This window comes from Littorina saxatilis, linkage group LG7 (genome assembly GCF_037325665.1).
Source record: "Littorina saxatilis isolate snail1 linkage group LG7, US_GU_Lsax_2.0, whole genome shotgun sequence".
Lineage (NCBI taxonomy): Eukaryota > Metazoa > Mollusca > Gastropoda > Littorinimorpha > Littorinidae > Littorina > Littorina saxatilis.
This window is the reverse complement of record NC_090251.1, coordinates 32,763,991-32,772,900: the sequence shown is the minus strand read 5'-3', so window position 1 is coordinate 32,772,900 and position 8,910 is coordinate 32,763,991. Positions and strand designations below refer to the sequence as shown.

At 42.8% G+C, this 8,910-nt stretch overlaps 1 long non-coding RNA gene across 1 annotated transcript; it reads left to right on the top strand.

Moving 5' to 3' along the window:
- Positions 1–1,156: 1,156 nt before the first annotated feature.
- On the top strand, positions 1,157–4,450 carry LOC138971206 (uncharacterized). Its single transcript, XR_011457196.1, has 2 exons — positions 1,157–1,623; positions 3,046–4,450. It is a non-coding gene; the product is annotated as an uncharacterized lncRNA (long non-coding RNA).
- The last annotated feature ends 4,460 nt before the right edge of the window (positions 4,451–8,910 follow it).

The window sequence follows — 8,910 nt, the reverse complement described above, 5'->3', positions numbered from 1 at the left end:
TTTTTAACACTAAGTGATCTTTGCTCATTTATTTTAGTCTTAAACGCTTTGGCGAATAATTCTAATTAAATGGTGCTGTTGAGAAATGAATTTCCTCCAACATTTTTATTTTTTTGTAATTTGTTTTGCATTTTTACGATTTTCTCAGCATGTTGAAGAGACGTTGCCTGCAATCACGATTCGCTTGACCCCTACCCTGTTTAACACAATTTATGAACAAGTAAACGATAAAAACAATTAAATACTATGCACTTGTCGTACAGCCAGTAAATTATCCTCTACGAATCTGTTTTTCTTTTTGATTTATCTTATCTGGTTCATATTTTACGACAATTTGAAAATGACGAAAAATAACTCGCAACAGCAGCTGCGGGCGCTAATGAGTTGCGTTTCTTTCGCCGGGGACTGTACAGTATGATCGCCATGAGCTCCTCTGAGAAGGGGCGATAAAAACGAATTCATTGCCGTAATCATTAAAGTCGAACCTGTTCTAGCGACCACCAGTCCTTTCAATTATTAATAACGACCAATTACCCGTTTCGACCACCCCAAAAAATACCCGACGAGATTTTCTCAGTCTTCGATCATCTGTCCGGAGCGACCACCTGTCTATAACGAACACTTTTAGTCGCCGAGTCCCTAGGAAGATCACTATAGACACGTTGGACTGTATTATCAAAAGCCTTGAGAGATCACTGAAAATAAGTTGGACTGTGTTATCAAAACCCTTGAGAGAGAGAAAGAGAGACTGAGAGAGAGAGAGAGAGAGAGAGACTGAGAGAGAGAAAAGGGTAGAGTGCTCGGAGAGAGAGAGAGAGAGAGAGAGAGAGAGAATATTTGATGTCCATCTTCTACCAATCAATTGCGCATTTTGTTGTTGCTGTTGTTGGCTTATTTGCGTGTTTGTTTGAAACACACACACACACACACACACACACACACACACACACACACACACACACACACACACATACATTGACACACAAACACAACACACATACCGTCATTGACACGCACACACACACACACACGCACGCACACACACACACACACACACACACACACACAGACACACGCACGCACGCACACACACACACTGCATAGAAAACAACCAATTACGAAAATCTTTCATGAGTGAAATTAATCTACCTATATATTCATATGATGTACCAAGTCAACTTTTGCATGTAGACAAAGTACAAACTAAATTGGGAGAATTTGTATATAATTGCTTCCAAAAAAAAGAAACAATGTAATCATTTGGTTATTTATCTTCCCGTGTCTTATAAACACTACGTTTCATGACAATAAAGTTTATTCGTATTCGTATTCACACACACACACACGCACGCACACACACACACACACACACACACACACACGTAGTTAACCCATATGTGCCCACCGTCCCATATATGGGACGCTATCTTTTAGTGGAGATTATAAATTAACTGAACCCAATAAAGTGGTTATCATTCCCCAGACATATCAAGGGAGGCTACGTGTGTCCAGTTTTCGTGTTGAACGGGATATGTATCTCCCTTATTCGCGTTTCACACAGGTGCAGCCATTTGCATTTTTTTGGTCTGAATTGGTGAGCAGCAGAATGGCAAGCAGTAAAAGGTAAGTTGTTATTTTTATTTACCAAGACTGAACTCCAAAAGAAACGCAAGATTAAGAAATTTAATCTCATTCTTTGCCATTTCATTTTGACGAGATCGAATCGAACGAATTTCACGAAAATTGGTACAAAGCATCTTCAGTTGGGGCAATGTTCTTTGATTGTCACTAACAAAAAAACGTTACCGAAAGAAAGTTCTCATCGCCAGGCTCAGTAACGCGTGTGTCCCCCATTGGCGTTGACAAGGGCCTGACATCTGGCTCTCATGGAGCGCACCAGGCGGTTGGCGGTGTTCCTGGAGGTTTCTGTAGCCGGGAGGAACTGTTGGGGCAGGTGCTGACGGTAGATGACCCGGTCCTGGCGAGCAGTAGTCACACGAGGTCGTCCGCTTCTAGCGCCATCCCGGGTGCTGCCGCTGGCTTGGAATCGGGTCCACAGACGACAGATGGTCGAGGTTGCCACGCCCATGACATTTGCAATGGCAGCTGGGCGATTTCCAGCTTGCAATCGCCCGATTGCTCTCTCCCGGTCAATGGCGCTCAGTCTTGGCATGCTTCTACTGTACAAATGGCTGATTTCAGACAGTGGACGGAGACAGGTTTTTGTTCTTTGTGTGAGCTGAGTACTGTTAACGAAAAAAATAAGGTCTGGCAGCTTTTTTGTGGGCTGCGCGAGCGAAAAACAGTCTCAATCTTCAGAACGCTGCAGAGAGCGCACTCTGGGCGCTGCACACATGATTTTCACAGGCTACGTGCAGGACACTATGCTAACTCATGCTCGTGCAGAATTTTCCCCTGAAACCCACCTTTAGTGCATGAATTTTAACAAAACCTTAAATAACTCTTAACTTGCGTTTCTTTTGGAGTTCAGTATATATCAAACAAAGAATAGATAATGGAGATACTGATGTTATCTGAATATGGATTTCGCGGATTGTTTAAAAAAAAGTTTTGCTTGCATCTGTGAGTGTTTGACTGAAGTGCCGTCCCATATGGGACCGTGGGCACGAGAGTTTTTTTTTTAACACATACAAAGAAGGATTTGCTTCTTATCAATGCTGGAAGATGACAGCAGTGTCCAGGAAGCCTCTGTCTTCATTGATGAGCCACCTCCTGTGCCTGAGGACACTGAAGAAGACGGGGAAGGGACAGTCTCCAACCTCAATGGCCGTCAGCTGCGCCGCGGGCGCCTGCCGCGTTCTGCCACAGTTGTTAGGAATGGTCAACGCCAGTCACTTTATGAACCCGAAAATGACAGGTCTTCAGATGAAGAAAGAATAAGATTGGACATAAGCTTCAGTGTGTAAAACAGTGATCTAGGGTTATCTGCAGTGGAATTATCAATCCAACGCCCAAACCTCCCTCTGTCTCTCTCTGTCTCTCTCTCTGTCTCTCTCTCTAATTTTATGTTTATTGCGGTTTCAGTTTAGAATGCACCCTCGACCTCTCGGACCACTACTGCAACTTCCACTGAGCGCAGGCAGAGTCAACGGCAGAAAAATAAACCCAGGCCTCCTTATGAACTTGACATCGACAGTTCTTCAGATGAAAGAGTAATCGTGGAAAAACAATTTGTATGCGATGGAACGACAACAATATCGTGAACGTCGTCTCAAACAAGGTTGGGGTACATCCACTTCAGGTGGCAAAGAGGTGGTCAAGGTCAGAGTCCAGGAAAGTTCAACTCCCACAGCCCTTCCTGATTCGCCACTACAACCAAACCATGGGAGGTGTTGATCGCACTGATCAGAACGTTGGTAAGTACATGGTTGCCATACGCTCGAAGAAGTGGTGGTGGGCCATCTTTGCCTACGGCCTAGACGTCTGTATCCAACAGGTGTGGCATCTGTACCGGAGCAACTGAGGCTGCAAAGAACAACCCGCTGGATCTTCTCGCCATCCGCAGGCGAGTTGTCAGTGTCTACCTTGGCCGCGCTTCACACCATGCAGCACCTGGCCGTCCAAGAGGCCACGTTTCTGTGGACAAGCGGGTCTTGGACGAGATCAGGTTTGACCGACTGGACCATCTGGTGGAATTATGGCCAACACAACTGAGATGCGGAGCTTGCGGCAAGAAGACCAAGCACCGTTGCTCAAAATGCAAGGTCGGGGTTCATGACCGATGCTTCCGGCAATACTACACTAAATGATGTTCTTCAACGTATGTGAACCACGACTGCAACACTCTATTCTTCTGTTGAATTGAAGTCAAAATGACAAAAGCCACCGACTGTTTCCAGAGTCAGAAACGAAACGTCAAATTGTGTTCACAGTTTGTTTCATTCTGTACAAAATGTTAGAATGAACAGTTTATTTCCCATTTATCAAAGACAACAATTGCTCAAAATTCAGTTGTGTGACTTGTTTATGTTATCTTGAATGATTTTATTTCAATAAAAGTTCAGATCATCTGTAATTTTTGCTTTTCTATATGTAATGTGAGACAGTAAGAAAACCCCTACCCTCTCGTGCCCACTGTCCCATATATATGGGACGGTAACGTTTTGTCTTCTAAACTCACTAATTTCAAAGTTTTACTCCAAATGAGTATGAAATAGGTCAATTATAGACCAAATGCCATGGAAACAAGCAATTTTTGTTTGAAGAAAAAATTTGACCATAATTATATGGGTTAAATGTACTACTCACAAAAAGTTAAGGATCACTATGAGAAAACAGGTGCTCAATAAAATCAGTTCGCTAAGCACTGTTATTTATTTCTCAGTCAAACCAAATTGTTATGAATTCTTGTTTAGCTGTAAGTGGGCGATGTTGTATTAGTGGGAAAATTGCACGGGATTCTCTACTACTGAGCTTGTCAGTATAGATACACACATCTACTTATATAGATACACACATAGTCGGATCCTTTTGTTTAGCCCGATTCTTATACCCATGACTTACGATTAACAAAATGCCAACCAATGCAGGAGCTGACCGATTTTTCGAACAGAGATTCCCTATTTCTTTTCATCTAAATCTGTTGCCAGTCTTCACTCTAATAACCTGTTTACAGAGCGCATGGCTAGGTTATGACTAGATGATACGAACCAGAACGTTCGACCATGCGTAGAACAACAAAATGCGCAACGTTTTTTGGGGCGCTTACGTCTTAGTTTCAACCAATCCTTTGTCAATATAAAAGTGAAACCTTCTGCGGTGACAACAGCTTCTCGTGATTTTATGGGTGGAAGTTTGACCGGCTGCTATAAACTTTGTCGCCCCCTTCTCTGAATCCTCCACACATAAGACGCGTCGGACACAGGCACACGAAAAGGCTTATTTTACACTCTTTTAAACCATCATTAACAAGATTTCTGCTGAGAATTCTATTATCGTTTCAAAATATAATGTTGTTTGAAAAATTTGATAGAACAGGCTGCCAGCACCATAAAATCACGGGGGCCTCTCAATGGCTCTCTGCCCCCTCCCTCCTCTCTCTCACTCGCACTATGACACACACACACACACACACACACACACACACAAACATACATACACACACACACACACACACACACACACGTATACGGCACACACCCACCCACACACACCCACCCACACACACACACACACACTGACACACATACACACACATCGGAATCATTGGGTGCTTTAAGGAATTTTAGAGGTGGGTGGGAATCACCTGAGGGATGAGGGATGTTGGGAACTACATCTATGTGAACGAATCAGTTGTGTATTGATTACAAAGCGTCATCAGGGGGGAAGAATTTACCCGATGCTCCCCAGCATGTCGTAAGAGGCGACTAACGGATTCTGTTTCTCCTTTTACCCTTGTTAAGTGTTTCCTGTATAGAATATATTCAATGTTTGTAAAGATGTTAGTCAAGCAGTATGTAAGAAATGTTAAGTCCTTTGTACTGGAAACTTGCCTTCTCCCAGTAAGGTCATAGGCCCTATCAGAGACATACATGTATACATCTATGTCTCTGGCCCTATATTGTACTACGTTGCAAGCCCCTGGAGCAATTTTTTGATTCGTGCTTTTGTGAACAAGAAACAATTAACAAGTGGCTCTATCCCATACCCCCCCCCCCTTTCCCCGTCGCGATATAACCTTGAACGGTTGAAAACGACGTTAAACACCAAATAAATAAATAAAGAAAGAAATATGAGTAGGGCTGACACATGATGTTCAAGCTCACTGACACTGACAGGCTGACATATGAATGCCAAGGATTGAACACAGCTGTCACTCTCTCCCATTCTCATGTGATTCAGCTAAAGTCGCTTTCGCCCTCTCTCTTTTAATTGCACGTAATCTGCAACACGCAAGCTTGTCAGTCAGGCACAAGAAATCTTCATGGGTGTAATTGTTGTTAGTTTTGTCTCACCAACAACAAAAATTCTGAGAAATGTTTAAGATCAGTGTCCCAAATTCCAGATAGCTGCATCTTGACAGGTACCAAACTTCGGAGACGTAGTGTGCTGAAATTGAGACAGAATCGTGCTTAAAAAAAATTAAATATAAAGAAACAAGATAATTTTGACTTTAAAATTACTTTCATTTCGTAAACTCTGGATTCGTATTCAAGGAACATCAAGGAAACTTAACCAACCCTCACGGCAGACTGTTGTCGGAGAGAGTTAACGTGGGACATTGTTCTTGAATTTTACCAATTTCTAACAATTTTACAACACATCTTCTGCAAAAGTTTACAATATAGAAGTTGAAACTGAAAGTACTGTCACCCATCGCAAGTGCCTGTGGGTCTTTTCTTTATCGGGGGCGGTGTGTATGCAAATGAACCACTGCACTGCTGACGGACAGACGTTTAGAGGATTCGATTGGATGACGCACTTTGGCTTAGGCGGCTATTTTTACGTCTCTCTCAAGGATGACATCACTAGGCTTTGTGGCTCTGGGTTTATCACGTGGTTTTCACGTTGATGTAGACATAAAAACACAGAAGCAGAAAGTACGAAACCCACTTTCCATTTCTTCTCTCAGTCAAGTTGTGCTGGTCAGTTTGGCGAGTTGCTCTCCGAGTCTCTCGTTCTCCACCACTCGGTATTCAAACTGATAGGTAGGCCCTACTGCCGAATACTGTTAATCTTTGACTTTTTGCTTCGTCAGTTTCAGATTATTGAGTGCCAGTAACTTGACAGAGAAGCTGAAATCAGCACCAAAATATAGATACTGTTTTGTTCTTCTTCCAAGCATTCAAGCTCTACTGTGGGGATTCTGTTGAACGTCCGGTGTCAAAATAATTATCAGCATCGCGAGAAACGCCTTGAAAGACTGAAGAAAGGGATTCTCTCTAGCTACAAAAGCAAGCACTGATCAGCTAAAAGTCGTTCATTTTACGACGTCTAAAACTGCCAAGTTACACCCCAGGAAAAGCGAAAACATGTCGAATCACTTCGTGGAGAACTACATGGATGAGTATGACGTGATGAGTATGGAGCAACATAAGTATGTGCATTCCAGTCACAGTGGCAAAGGCCGGAGCAAGAGAGAGGCCACATCCTACACCAACAGACATGACCCCAGCGGGCACACGCGCAAAACGCTGCAAAAACTCGTCAACAACAACAGCAAACGTCGCACTTCCAGCGAGTCGTCATGATTGGAACAAGGTTTCTTTATATTTTTATTTATTTCATTTTTTTAAAGATTGGAAGAAGCTTAGTTTTGGTTGTCATTTGTGGTGGTGGTGGTGGTTATGCCGGTGTGTGTGTGTGTTATTGTGTGTGTGTGTGAGGGGGGGGGGGGTACTGTGCTGATATTTGTGGCACACTGTAGCTGAGCTGTCAATGTAGCCATCAGTCTGTATTTTTCATGGTTCGAACAAGGTTAAAGTGTTTGTCTTAGATTAGTGAAAGTTAACATGTTTTCTGTGTAAAGTACTGTGGCTTTAAATTTACTGCAGTCGGTTTGTTTATAAGCCAATCGGTGATTATGAACATGAACAACATGAACAATTGGCTGCGGTTCTCGAGCAATAAAAACTAACTAACCATCATATGAACCAACCAACAAAAAGGCAATGCATAAACTGAATCAAGCCATATGAAGTTTAATTTTAAGAAGAGTTCTTGGACTCGGAGATGAAAGGCAGGGGAGGGAACCCCGTCAACTAAATTTGTATGCTATTGCTGTCAATCAACCATAACACACGCACCGACCACTAAACACGACATTTTAAAGGTTGCACGCACGTGCATGGGTTAAGCCTAACAAAGTTTTGGTTTGGGAGTGTTACGTACGTTATAGGGACATTGCTTCTCGGCCGGCCGGTGTAACACGAAATTTTTACTCCACGAAAAATTTACTCCGGAGTAAATATTTCGTACGAAATTCTTACTCCGAGTACACTTTTCGTACGAGAAAAGAACTCCCCAAGGCACGAAAAAATTACTCCCTCCACGAAATTTTTACTCCCCATTTTTTTTACTTCCAGTAAAAATCTCGTACGCAAAAATGGTAATATTTTCTCGTGTTACACCGGTGTCAACGAATAGCGGCCCTTTCCACATCATCATGGTCAGTTTTCTGATTTTGTCACTGATTAATACCCCAAAAATTGAAACTCAATGTAAAATAAAGAAATGCATACCTCATTCAATATTATTATTTTTTGGCTGGGGGGGGGGGGGGGGGGGTCCGGAAACCCTAGAACCCACCCCCCCCCCCCCTCGTTGTGGGGGTCAGGGGGCGAAGCCCCCTGAAGCTGACGGGTAGGTCATATTCTGAGATAGGAAAATGGTCGCTCCTTGCATGAAACGGCATAAAATAAGCAATAATAAAAAAAATAATTAAATAAGTAAGGTACATGTTTAGGCTAGGGGGGGGGGGGGGGGGGGTTGCGCAACCCCCATAACCCCCCCGGTAGTCCGGCCCTGAAGAAGGTTTGCTCCAAGCCACACACACACACACACACAAACAAAAAAAAAGAAAGAAAAAAAGGCAAAAAATAATTGTAGAAGCAAACCTGCATGCAACTGAGGTTTAAAAAATGACACTATACTTCAGTGAGGCAACTGCCAAATGGATGGTGAATGATATTCCTCTACCTAGTGCACTTGTTTACCAATGGAAATGCTACATGGTAAGGATTGAGGAAAATAATATTGTAGTTTAATAAAAAAAATAAAAAAATAGTCACTTACCCAGGTATTTCCTTTTGATCTCACAGTGTGCAGTACAGTCCCTTTCCGAAACATCGGTTCCCCGATAGCGCAGGTGATATCTTGTTGGTTCTCTGATACTATAGTGTAGCGTGTGACTTGACTTGTGGCCTGACTTGTGGCCTATGATGATGGACT